General features: G+C 47.4%; 1 protein-coding gene across 1 annotated transcript in view; it reads right to left on the bottom strand.

Annotated features, from left to right (window-relative positions):
• ADGRL3 (adhesion G protein-coupled receptor L3) overlaps positions 1-10,719 on the bottom strand; it is a 264,971-nt gene extending 254,252 nt beyond the window's left edge. The window contains exon 1 of the mRNA XM_035325512.1: positions 10,168-10,719. The gene's annotated coding sequence lies outside the window, so the exon portion shown is untranslated. The remainder of the gene's footprint in view (positions 1-10,167) is intronic.
• Positions 10,720-12,704: the final 1,985 nt, after the last annotated feature.

Raw genomic sequence — 12,704 nt, 5'->3', positions numbered from 1 at the left:
GAAGAAAAAAACATGATTATCTGCTCTGTGTTTGACTACAGCTCCTGTTGCAGCGCTGCACAGACTTATTTCAGTTGTGAATCAGGAGTGGACCTGGCACCCCTAGGTCAACACACACTTTGCCATTCATTTTATTGCAGCAGTAAGAGGAAGGACCAGTTCGAGAAGCAGTGTTACTTTACTACATTTACAAAATACATCAATACTACTACAGATCAGACTTCCATAATACTCATCACTAATTCATCCAGTACAGCTTTCTATTATTTCATTTATTTATTAAGTCGACAGCTGTATCACAATGACTACTGATGGAATGGGCTTGAAATTGAATTTGGGAAGAACCCCGGACCCTAGCTGTGATCAAGCCCACTGCTTGAAAAGGGTCAGACAAAGGCTTGTATCCTCACCCCTGCAGCCTGGCCCATGGGTTATGCTGGTCTGCCCTTCACTCACAGAAAGTGATCGAGCGTAAAGATGCTGGAGATGACAACCCCCCCATCTGCTGCTCCCAGAGCCAGAGGAGACAAACAGGGAGGCAGCTTCCAGATATATTCCCCCACCAAGCCTTTTTCCCTGCTTGAAACGCCCCAATAAACATCTCTTTCACAGACAACATGCTGAACACAGCAGAGATCCAGATTTCCCCCCCCAAAATGGGGAAGTTACAAATTCTTAGTTTAGCCGGGCACAAACAACATCTTTCTGGTGGTGCTGGTGAGTTACCTAACATCTCAGCCCTGCTGCAAGAATGGAGCTGCTCACAGTGTCAAGCACTCTATGGACCCTTATTTCTTGTGAAATCAAGGATATTAGCACAGATGTAATTAACTTGTTACATTTTAGCCTTCCTTCCAAAATCAGCAACATTATAGGAGAAGCGCTCCCTACTCCCACAATCGAAATGCATTACACAGGCTTTAGGAAGACTCATTGCAAATTGGTGACCTACTTAAAGAGATCTATAAAGTACATTGCAATTGTAACTGTGGATTGCTCGTCAAAAGGTCACAAATTATCACTCTGTGCAGCTTAATCACTATATTTCAAACACCTATCAGGGTAAGTTTTACACAGGGACATGCATCACTTCGGAGTCATATCAACTACAGCAGCCTGTAACATTACTGTCCTTCATAAAAACAAGAGAAAAAGACACACACAACCACTCCACACACCTGCATCCATTAAAGATAATCCAAAATGACATTTTCCTTGAAGAAGGCTGTGCTGCGGGAGTTTAAAGTGCAGTAGTCACATCGTAATTTCCCTCGGAAGGAAGTGGAATATATACACCACGTTTCCAAACGATTAAAGGCTGTGATTGCAACATCCCAAATCTGGAGGAATAACAGTTTAGATCACACACGGCTCCAAACAAAGTCAAGCATCCAGCAGCATCCAGCTTAGCAATGTCTCGTGTGCTGGAGGTAAAAATGGCTGTTGTCTGGATAAACCATCTATTACATAATTACAGACCAGGTCTGAGCACCTAGCCTTCACATAAAGAGTCATTCAGGGCAGAACCCAAAAGCCTTTTGTTACTGGCATGAGGGGAGAATTACCCAAAAGAACACACAGACAGAAGTCGCAAATTAGGATTTACATTACATGGCTGAAATTTCTCGGTACAAAACCTTCAGTATACCTCTTACTAAAAAAAAAAAAAGGAAAAAAGCATTCACAAAACTCTCTCTTTTGAAAGAAGTGACAGGAATTTCAGAACGATGATGTGACAGTAACACACACAGATGCTAAAGCAGTGTAAAAGAAAAGGGGTAAGAGGAGTTAACATGATCTCCGAAGCCCTTCTCAACTTTTTCCAACAGTGAAACCTATTCAAAAGACAGCTTCGATGAGTGCTGTGCTTCTTTTTTTTTTTTTTTTTTGCCTTTTTTTCCCCAGCAGTCCTTGGAAGGGCTTTGAGGGAAGGAAGAGAAGGGGAAAAAAAAAAGTAAAAAAAAAAAAAAAAAACAGAGCTATTGAAAATCTCCTTACAGGGTCAGCTGTCACTGAAATGTTTTAGTATTCAGGGTACCCACCCATGCAGAACATCAAAAACTGGGCTCGGGTCCCTCCCCTATTCTCAAAGGCTTAGGCTAACGCTCTGCTTCTGACACCGTGCTGAATAGCAACGCGCGCTGCCTCTGCAGGGCTTGTAAACAGCAACACAAGCCGATCAAACAGAACGGGGGTGTCGCTTCTGCTTAACGTTTCCCTTTTCTCCCGGTGTACTCGAACACAACCAACCGGGTACATTAAAAGAGTCAACAGCCCACAGCTCATTGTGCCAGGCTCTTTGAGCACTCACCCACCAGGAGCAGACGCAGAGCCTGCGAAACCTACAGACCGTCCTCACCGCTTTAGCTGAGGATTTTATTTGCAATCTTGAAGCCACTTCTTGCAAGGAAATGTTTGTGTGGTTGTTGAGATTTGCAGGCTCAAAGTCAGCTTGTCCTGGCCCTTCCTAGCGCAGTTAGGAATTAAAACATCTTCAGCATTGGACAGTCACAGTCTCACCTCCCTGCGTAACGATGCTGCAAGCAAAGTTCAAGCTTACTGATGCAAGTGATATCTCCTAAATGAACTCCTGCAGCATCTTCCTTTTGCTTCCTCCTTTGTCCATGTTGCCTATAGGTATGTGAGTCTTACATTCCAATGCAACTGTGGAAATGATTGGAAAGAAAATACAAGACTGAACTGAAAGTCACGCAATTATATATTCGTGGTATTTCCAGATTTTTTTCTTCTGCTGTATTAAGCTAAACCAAATGAAGATTGCAGGCTGCTCAGCTTCTTGGCCAGGCTTTGCCTCTTAAACTAAATTCTCTATCTAAGCTAGATCGCCTCAAAGTTGGCTAGCATACTTATCTCTGACATATCCCCTACCCCTCACTTAATGGAAAATTTTAACATTCCCAAGAAAGCCACAAACTGCACTTTCACAATGCAATGACACTTCTCTTCTGCTCTCTTTGAGGGCAGTGGAAAAAAATTCTTACTAAGACAGGACCAGAATCAGTAATTTCAAAATGGATAGAAGCTGCTAGAACAAATAGACAAGGACCAGCACCAACTCTGATAAAAACAGTGGTTACTCAGTTTATCTGAAAAAAAAATGTTTGTTTTATTTTGGCATCTGACCACTAACCTAGAAACTCAGTCAAAACTCTGAAACCGTAAAACAGTGTTTTGCTGTTGTTGTCCATCACTGCATCTACATCTCTAGAACTTGAACAAGAGTCAGAAAATCAAGAGGGATGGAGAATTTTCTAGCAACAGAATTTTAAAAAGATCTCTACGAATCAACAGCATCATTCACAAAGCATACATACATGCACATACCTGCATACATATGTTTGGAGTATAGGTACAGCTCCCTATTTTCCACTCCCCCAGTTTTGACCAAAAGACCCAAAAATCAGAGCTCTGTGTCTGCTCCCCAAAAGATCACAACGCTTTCTAGCCCTCTAATTTTAAACAGTGCCTATTCATTCAAGTTCTTCATGTCTGCAACTAAACCTTTCCCACTCCACGGGAGCCAAAGATCAAGCGTTAATAGAGAAGGGACTTATTATATTGATGAGTATTACAAGTAAACAACTCGTTGCTGGTTTCTACCAGTTAGAGCATCTCCAAAGTGTAATCTGCAAGCATCAGGTTTAGACTAGAACTCTTTTCAGAGCAGCACCAGCAAACACTGGCACCTTTGCGCAGGACTCCATAGTAGGGCAATGCATTGATCGCATTTTAAGCGCACCACTTCAGTAAAAGCACATGCACTCATATTCACTTCATTTTACCCTTGCGCTGTTGTAAGAAAATGTTCCTGTTGATGTTTCATCAAAAGTTTAAGAAACACATAGTTCCACTGAGGAGGTTTAAAATCAGTTACTTGGATTCTTACCTGGTGTAAATCAATGCAACTGCAATCAGATCGGTAAATTATTCCACTTAATAGTAGGAAAGCTATGATCCAATCTATTCAAAATATAGTACAAAATATTTCAAAGATGTTCCCTGTAAGGTATCCACGGCAATGAATTGAAGCATTAGGTTTATAACCACTAAAATGCTTTCTATGCAATTACTCAAGTGTTGACTAAAATGTTCTAAAATGTTTATTAAAAAAAAAAAAAAAAAGAAAGTGTGGTAGTGTGAGGCCATACATTAATGGTGGATGCTCTGTAATAGTAACAAATTTCTAGTCGTTGATTTTTCTCTGATTCCTTCTGAACGGTATCTATTTCATGTCCCTTGAAACCGAAAGATGTCAGGTCTAAAACAAAAATGTCTTAATTTTATCTGTTTTCATAAGCAGATTTTAGAAGCCTGCATGTTCTTCTAATTTTCACCTGTTCACACAGCTTTGTTCAGTTGGAAATACCACCTCTGGCAAGGCTATTCCAATATAGTTACTAGAAATGTGATGCTGAAGCGGGGGCATGTGTCTGAAAAGATGCCACATCTAGGATTCCTGAGCATCAGCTCTTCTCGACTCCGACAGGGGAAGAAATCATTACCCCATCTTCACTACTCATAATTCACATTAGAAAACTAAAACAAACAAAAGAACAACCACAGAACTACTTGCTAACCAGCCAAGACCTTCAGATTAGATAAATTAGGATAGGTTTCACTAGCATACAACACGATCTGTTGCCTGCAGGTTCAGACAGGATGCCCTTCTGTTCCAGTGCATTAGCTACAGATGACGCAGTATTTTGCATGGGTCGTATTTCCATCACTGTGCTCTGCAATGGTATTTCTTGAGCATATGCAGAGCTTATCACAGACGCCTCCTCTCCCTCTCCTGCACCTGAAGTGGCTCAGGCTGAAGCCAAAAGAAGCTCTCCATCAGCTACACTGGGAGCTCGATCACAGCTATAGTGACACCTCCCTTGGACAGCTACAGGCCTGAAGAAGTAGACATGAAAGGTTAAAAAAAAAAAAAAAAAAGCCATTTTAAAATCTTCAGGTTCCTCTGTCTCTGCTAGACTTAAACATAGTTGTTACTATGTTGTTACATAGTTATTACAAATATAGCTACTGAAAAAATGCCATGTTGACCACTACTTAATAACTGATACAGTGGTACAGAACAAATTTCAGATGAGGTTTTTATTGCCTGAAAAGGAAAGCTTCCTTCCTATACCTACAAACGTATGGTGCAATGACAGGTAAATGTGCTTGACTTAAAGTCAGAAGGCTCTTCAAAAAGACCACTGAGGAAAAATGGGCCTGCACACTGGGCCCATTTTTCCCAATCCGTCTGCTGTCTCAGTTTTTCAGTTTCCATCCCGTATGTGCCTTCTGCAGAAATCACAACCCCTGCCCTGCTGCATTACTCAGTAGAAGAGCACCTATTCATCTCACAGGGAACAACAACTATGTACAGACCGCTTGCAAAGTTCAAAACAGGTTGAAATTCCTACTTGGCAGCACGCAGTGAGGTGACTGAATTCCACAGGCTCTTACTCACTAGGAAAAACGACAATGGAAATCAAGGCGTCTTTGGACAAGTCATCTTAAAAAGGAACACTTGGCTGGCTTGCACGAACCAAGGAAACACATGCATTTCAGACCATGCACTGCAGATATTATCTAGTGAGAAATGTAAAGAAAGCATTACACCGCAAACTTGGAGGCTAAAAACAGGCAATGGGTAACGTCTCAGATATAATCGCATCACAGATTTGAGTAGGAGGTGGTTTCCTTGTCATTAAAGTAGCCAAGAATTAGAAGTAGATGCTTAAAAGCAAACTCCTCCTCTTCTACTTTAGCAGTCTGCTTTAAGGAGCTTCCACTGCCTGCAGACATGAGCAGATCAGGGAACGTTGGAGGATCTCAGCACCTACAAAACCGAGGACATATTCACATGCATCCCAAGTGAAGACTCGAGTGTCTGATAAAGTGCTGGTGAGGATGCTGACGAAGACTTGTGAAGGTAGACACGACCCTAGGAAATGACGCAGTCAGATGCCGGCACGCCTTGCCTGGGACAGTTACATTCCTACAAATAACCCAGGGCACAACGAACTGCTATAAACAACACGTTTCCCAGCTCCGTAACACAGACATCTGAAAGCATGGCCTATACATATAGCAGAGACTGAAGTGTGTATATACATGCAAAATTTGGCAACATGGTACATTTCTAGTATTCACATCCCAGCAGGAGTGCATCTGTCGAAAAAGAAAGGGGCCAGCAGGGAAGAACGAGTAGTCCATATGAGATACAGTAAAAGCTCTTCAAAGCTTCAATGCTCACCACGGATATCCCACTCTGGTAAGCAGCCTCATGTGAAGTGGCAGGAAAACACTTGTTTACTTTGCAGGGCTGTCCTGGTGGCTCAGCATTCTCCCAACCAACACATTAACGCTGTGATGCCTAGCTCTCAGAGCAGTATCATCACCTGCTACAAAATAATAATTCTTGTTGTTTTTCCAACACTCTCTTGTGATGTGCAGGAATGCTCCAAGGAATAAGAAGTTTTGTCAAAACCACCGCAATCAGAGCACTGAGCTGTTTCTACAACCAACAAGCAACATAATTAAATAAGTTTCTTCTTTTTAAAAGCATAACAAGCCTTGTGCCCATCCTCCATATTTTAGCTTTTCCCTGATCCATTCTTTCTCCTCCAATTTCATTTCTTTTGTTGGTCTTCAGCCCATCCTTTATACTAAGCCACACATGAAAGAGTTTCCTTGTCAATCTACACCAGTCCCAACACTATTAGTATCAAAATTTGCAATAATAAATCAGCAACTCCCAGGACTACTCCATTTACAAAGACTGCACTCTCCTGTGTGCATCTCATTTACTCGTATTGATGATGCAGACACTCATGCTCTGAATGTGAAAAGCCCTCAGAGCAGCATCATGCTCCCCAGTTGACGTGCTGACCGAGGCTAGAGGTCACGCATTTTGCTCTCCAGCGCTGGCCAATAATCCAGTCCATCTGCTTTTATACCTTTATCTGTTTTTTCTAGAGAGCCTGTTTCCATGACTCTTGCTTCAAAGAGTAACGGTAACAAATTTGCTTCCATGCTTCTGAACCTTCTGCAAGCAAACTGAGAAAGTGTATCTAATTAGACAGCAGCAGCTAAATGGGTTCATATCGCATATCATTTAATGAATTGAAAAGGAAGAGGTGATCGGGAGAATGCAACAGCAGACAGCCTTATAAAAACCTTATAAAGATCTTCAGCTAAGATCTCCCACTGCATGCTTCGCTGGGAAAACAATCAGCGGTTTCACCAGGCAGAGCAGGTACCTTAAGGACCACAGCCCTGGGACTGTGAAGCATGCAGACACCCAGCTTGTCAGCCAGCAGCCTCCATGCATCTCACCTAAAAACCTGCTCGCGTCTCCCTCCCGACCAGTAATGGGCATTGGCTTCTTTTTTTTTTTTTTTCCTCCACGCTTGTGGGCAGGGCGATTCGTTTTCTGCTGAGGGAGCAAAAGTCTCTTCTGCAATTAATGCCAGGAGGCATCAGCTGAGCACCTCCACTGCATCGCCCCTGGCTGCACACCCTGGTGGCATCCCAAGCTGGGGGATGCAGGGCCGCTGAGCGCCAGCTGCAGCAGACAAAGGGCAGGGGACAGACCCAGCCCCTGCCACGTGTGGCCTCGAATGCCCTAGGGGACAAGTTTCCTGGGATAAGAAATTGCTGCATGATTTCCAGAGGGCACCAGGAAACCAAGTAACCCAAATTTTGAGCGTAATCGATATGCACCGTCACTTAGCTTGCTCTGGAATTAAATGCAAAATTAAACATATCCTCTGTTAAACAGGCCCCAGAAGCAAAGAGAATTCATATTTTATTGAACAACAGAATCACACAGAAGTCGTGGGCCAATTCTAGCTTTATGAAAACTTCAGTCCCTTTGCAAACAGACACACAGGAGATCTGTGTCAGCTTTATTTCTGCTGGCAGGTACCAACACAACAGTCACTGTGTAGCTAACCACACTAAATAAAGGAAAAGTGCTCCTAACGATCTGGAGCAGCCTCCACCACAACAAGGGGATTGTAACCCTTCTGCTCATACCGCGCCTCCTGCAATCTGAGAGCAGTTGTTTTACCTCTAGAAAAATACCGCTTTACAGCAGAGCCCTAATCTGAACTTTGTCACCCACCGTCAGCACGGGCACGCAGATTTTCTCTCTTCCTGGTCTGGTATTCTTAAGTGACGACTGTAGGCTTTCTGACAGCAGCCTCTTTAACCTGCAACACCTGGTTTACCCCATAAAACTCAGTGGAAGGATTTTTCCTAATGAATACACAGTAGAAGCCTGTTCATATCGCAAACCCCTGGAAATTATGATAAATGAGCTCTACAAGGCACACACTGCTACTCAATACCAAGCCAGCAGTATTGGCTGCAGTCTTTAAGAGACAGCATTCCACAACAAAAAGAAATGTATTTATTTTTTAACTCCAATTAACTTTTTTTTTTTTTTTTTTCCAGCTTTGAAAATCTTGATCTAGTACCCTGGAATAATCCATGCCACAATACAGAAAGAAGCTGCAGCCAGCATACTAGCAGACCACCTTTCTGCCTTATAGCAAGACACAGATGGCATTTTCACCCTTTCTCCTGCATCTCTGCCTCCTCCTAAGCAGCTAGCTGCCTGGAACCAGGACTGGGAGAGTGGAAATGCTAATACCTCCCAGTGAGTAATTTAAACAGGAAAGTAAATACAACAGACCTCCGCTGTTTTGGCTAAAGCTGTGAATACTACAGGGACAAGGACACAACAAGCCATTTCTTTTGGCCATATAAAAATCATTTTAAGTACAGCAGAGAAGAATCACATGCCTATCAGGAAAGGAGAGAGAAAGAGAGGCTCCTTTCCTACCTTGCAATCCCTCCTGCAAAACCAAACATCTGCCTATCTGTAGGGAAAAGGGTGAAAAAAACAAGTAAATGCATGGCGGGGGGGAGGCAGGGGGGGACGATGACGACTATGCTGCTCCTATGGACAACTCTGGACACAAGCCTGCTGATTAGCCACAGACCTCAAAAGCTAAGGTAGCCAGGACACATTTCTGGAGCACTGTACCTCAATTTTCATTAGCAATGAAGGCAGCAGCTTGAGCGAGGCTCCTTAAACTGAGAGACAGGAAAGGACTGCTCTCCGGCTCATGGCAGGGAGCAACCATCAGGCTTACAAGCATATTTCCAAGTTAAACAGTCAAAAGATGATTGCAAGGCAAAAGCAAATAAATAATTAAGCAAGCAAATAACTCAAACAAAGAAGGGGGGTGGGGGGGGGAATGCAATTCTCTTCCTCCACCCATACATACTGATCCTTCTTACTCAAAAAATCTCTCTGCTGAATGCCAGCCCTACTGTTACAGCCAGCAAACACAGTCCTACAGGCAGGAGGTGAGAAGCACTAATGTTAAGATCTCTAGCAAAGCATCTCTCTACCTGAAGCCTATGTTTCCCTCTCTGGCTGTAAGGCGAACAGAGGCTCGCACCTACCTGTAACCCAGGGAAGCTGGGCTGGATGCAGACCTCTGCCCTACCCCACATCCGCACACAAACAGCCCCTGATGCACCCCAAATTCAGCAACATCCCTGCTCGTGGCCCCTGCCCACTCACCGCCTCCTGCCATCCAGGAAAGCAGGCGCTTCTTGAGGCACCCCTCACCGATTAAACAGAAACATGCATCCACGAAGGGGTGAGCAACCAAGCAGCCGGGAAAACTCAGGAATTTCTCAGGATAACGGCAGCACCAGTCCAACGTGGTGCTGCCTTTCACAGCGAAACGGAAGGGAAAGCGCAGGAACAAAACCTATCGGGGCTCTTCTGTCTACCCGCCACCCTAGCTGTCCACAGCCATCCCTTCCAAACGCCGCTGGAGCCAAGAGGAGCCAAGAGGCATTTCGCAGCTAGCAGCACACCCCGGTCCCCGCTGTGCCCTCCAGCATGCAGACCCAGAGATGTTCCCTCGTTACCTGGAGGACGCAGCCCCCCGCACCTCTCCTGGAGGGAACTATCCTTATTATGAAACCATTCAATCCAAGAGCGTGCCCAGGGCAGCCGGCACCCTTCAGCCCAGCACAGCCAGGCGGGTTGGCGGGGCTGGGCTCGGGTGTGATTCACGGCCAGGCGAGGGCTGCTGAGCATCGATCCGTGGGGTGGTTAGTTACCTTTAGTCACCTCCGGCTCCTGAGATGCAAGTCCCCATCGGCTCCTCAACAACCTGCAGCAGGGAGCTGCTGCCACAATCCATCCATTAAAAAACAGGGGGGGGGGGGGGGCAGGAAGCAGACCTGGCCACAGTACCGAAGCCCCCCAGACAGGAGGAAGGGAACACGAGAGGCAAGGACTGTCGCCCAAGGAAGGAAAATTGAAAAGAAAAATAAAAAGGAAAAAAAAATAAAAAGGAAGAAGAAAAAGTCTCTCCTTTACAGCCTCGTTCTTCTGCAACGCTGGCTCCCTCCCGGAGGACGGAGGGTGTGTGGGGATGGGGGAGGCGATCGCTGTCTCCTCTCCCCCGTCGTCGCCGACCCCCTGGGACCGCAGCCCCGCTTTTACCTCCTCCAGGTGGGCAACTTCAGGGCAACGAGACGTCCCCGGAGCCGGCACCAGCGGCCAGGCGAGTCGGATGCGGCACAGTCATTGCCTGTGTTGCTGCTGCTGCTTGCTGCTGCTGCTGGGGAAGAACAGCCGCTGCCGAAGAGAGACCACCAAAAAAAAAAAAAAAAAAAAAAAAAAGGCAAGAAATCTTCCACCATCCCCCTTTTTCTCTTCCTCCTCCAGCACCAGCCGCTCTTCGCATCCGCTACCCTGCCCCCGGCCTCTCGCTCCGCCGGGGCTCGGGGACGACACAAAGGCGGCCGTGCAGAGGGGGGCGAGTGGCCCTCAGCCCCCCGGGCCCCGCCGGCACCCCGAATCCTTCCTCCTCCTCTTCCTCCTCCTCCCGCTGCGGACACCGCCAGCCCCGGAGCGGCTCTGCTCGGCGGGCGTGCCTAGCGGGCGCGGGGGGGGCCCATGGCCGCGGGCGGCCCCGTGCACACTCGCACACGCTCACACACACACACACGCGGCTGTGGTGGGGGGGGGAGGCCGGGAACCGCAGCACCCGCAGCAGCGGGGCCCGGGAGGCGGCGCGGCGCTGCTGCCCTGCCCGGCGGCGGCCGCACGGAGCCGGGCGGGCGGCGAGCCGAGGGGCGGGGGAGCGGCGAGGGCCCGGATTTGGGTTGCGCGGACGCGGGCTCCACCTAGCAGCCGGCCCGCACCGCGCCGAGCCCAGCCGAGGCGAGCCACGACGACCCCCGCCCAGCAGAGAGCCATCACCCGCTGGATTCCCCGCCTGCCCATTGGCTGCTCGGCCCGTTGATCCCCTCCCAGGCGGCCAATTGCAGCCAGGACGTCGGGATCGGGCTGCTCCAGGATGGATTCCCCACCTCCGGATTGGCTACGCTGCAGTCCCTCTGCGAGCAGCCGTACACTGCCAGCCGCCTGGGCACCAACCTTCTCCTTTCTGCCCTACCTAGGGAGAGCTCCCCAGCCCCACCCCAGGTCCCCAGCAGGTGGAAAATCATAGAATCATGGAACCACGGGGTTGGAAAGGACCTACAAGATCATCTATTCCAACCATCCTCCTATCGCCAATACTGCCCACTGAGCTACTAAATGGCATCTCGTAGCACCTTGTCCAGGTGCTCCTTGAACACCATGAGGGACGGTGATTCCACCACCTCCCTGGGCATGCCATTCCAGCACCTGACCACTCTTTGAGAGAAAAAGTTTTTCCTGATATCTAATCTAAATCTCCCCTGGGGCAACTTGAGGCCATTCCCTCTAGTCCTATCACTGGTTACCTGCAAGCAGAGGCCAACACCCAGCTCCCCACACCTTCCTTTCAGGTAGCTGAAGAGAGCAATAAGGTCACCCCTGAGCCTCCTCTTCTCCAGACCAAACACCCCCAGCTCCCTCAGCCACTCCTCACAGGACTTGTGCTCCAGGCCCTTCACCAGCTTTGTAGCCCTGCTCTGGACACACTCCAGGGCCTTGATGCCCTTCCTGTAGTGAGGGGCCCAAAGCTGAACACAGTGCTCGAGGTGCGGCCTCACCAGAGCAGGGTACAGGGGGACGATCACCTCCCTGCTCCTGCTGGCTGCACTATTCCTGACACAGGCCAGGATGCCGTTGGCCTTCTTGGCCACCTGGGCACACTGCTGGCTCATGTTCGGGTGAGCATCGACCAGCACTCCCAGGTCCCTTTCCTCTTCACAGTCTTCTAGCCACCGTATCCCAAGCCTATTGCGCTGCATGGGGTTGTTGTGGCCAAAGTGCAGGACCTGGCACTTGGCCTTGTTAAACCTCATCCCATTTGTCTCAGCCCAGCAGTCCAGCCTCTCCAGATCCCTCTGAAGGGCCACCCTACCCTCATGCAGATCGACACTACCACCTTGGTGTTGTCTTCAGACTTACTGAGGGTACACTCAATTCCCTCATCTAGGTCATCAATGAAGATATTAAACAAGATAGGCCCCAAATCCCCTGCTTCCCTCCCCAAATGCGAATCCCCCACTCTCCAGAGAGCCAGGGACGATCTGGAAAATGGACAAGAATTCTGTTTTGTTTTACAGTGTGAACAATTTTCTTCAGTGCCAAGAGCAGGCCTCTAGAAATAAAGGTGCTTGGCTGAAACATAATAAATGTTTTCCTCCCTGACCTC

This window comes from Oxyura jamaicensis, chromosome 4 (genome assembly GCF_011077185.1).
Source record: "Oxyura jamaicensis isolate SHBP4307 breed ruddy duck chromosome 4, BPBGC_Ojam_1.0, whole genome shotgun sequence".
In the NCBI taxonomy this organism is placed as follows: Eukaryota; Metazoa; Chordata; class Aves; order Anseriformes; family Anatidae; genus Oxyura; species Oxyura jamaicensis.
This window is presented reverse-complemented; position numbering and strand designations above follow the sequence as displayed.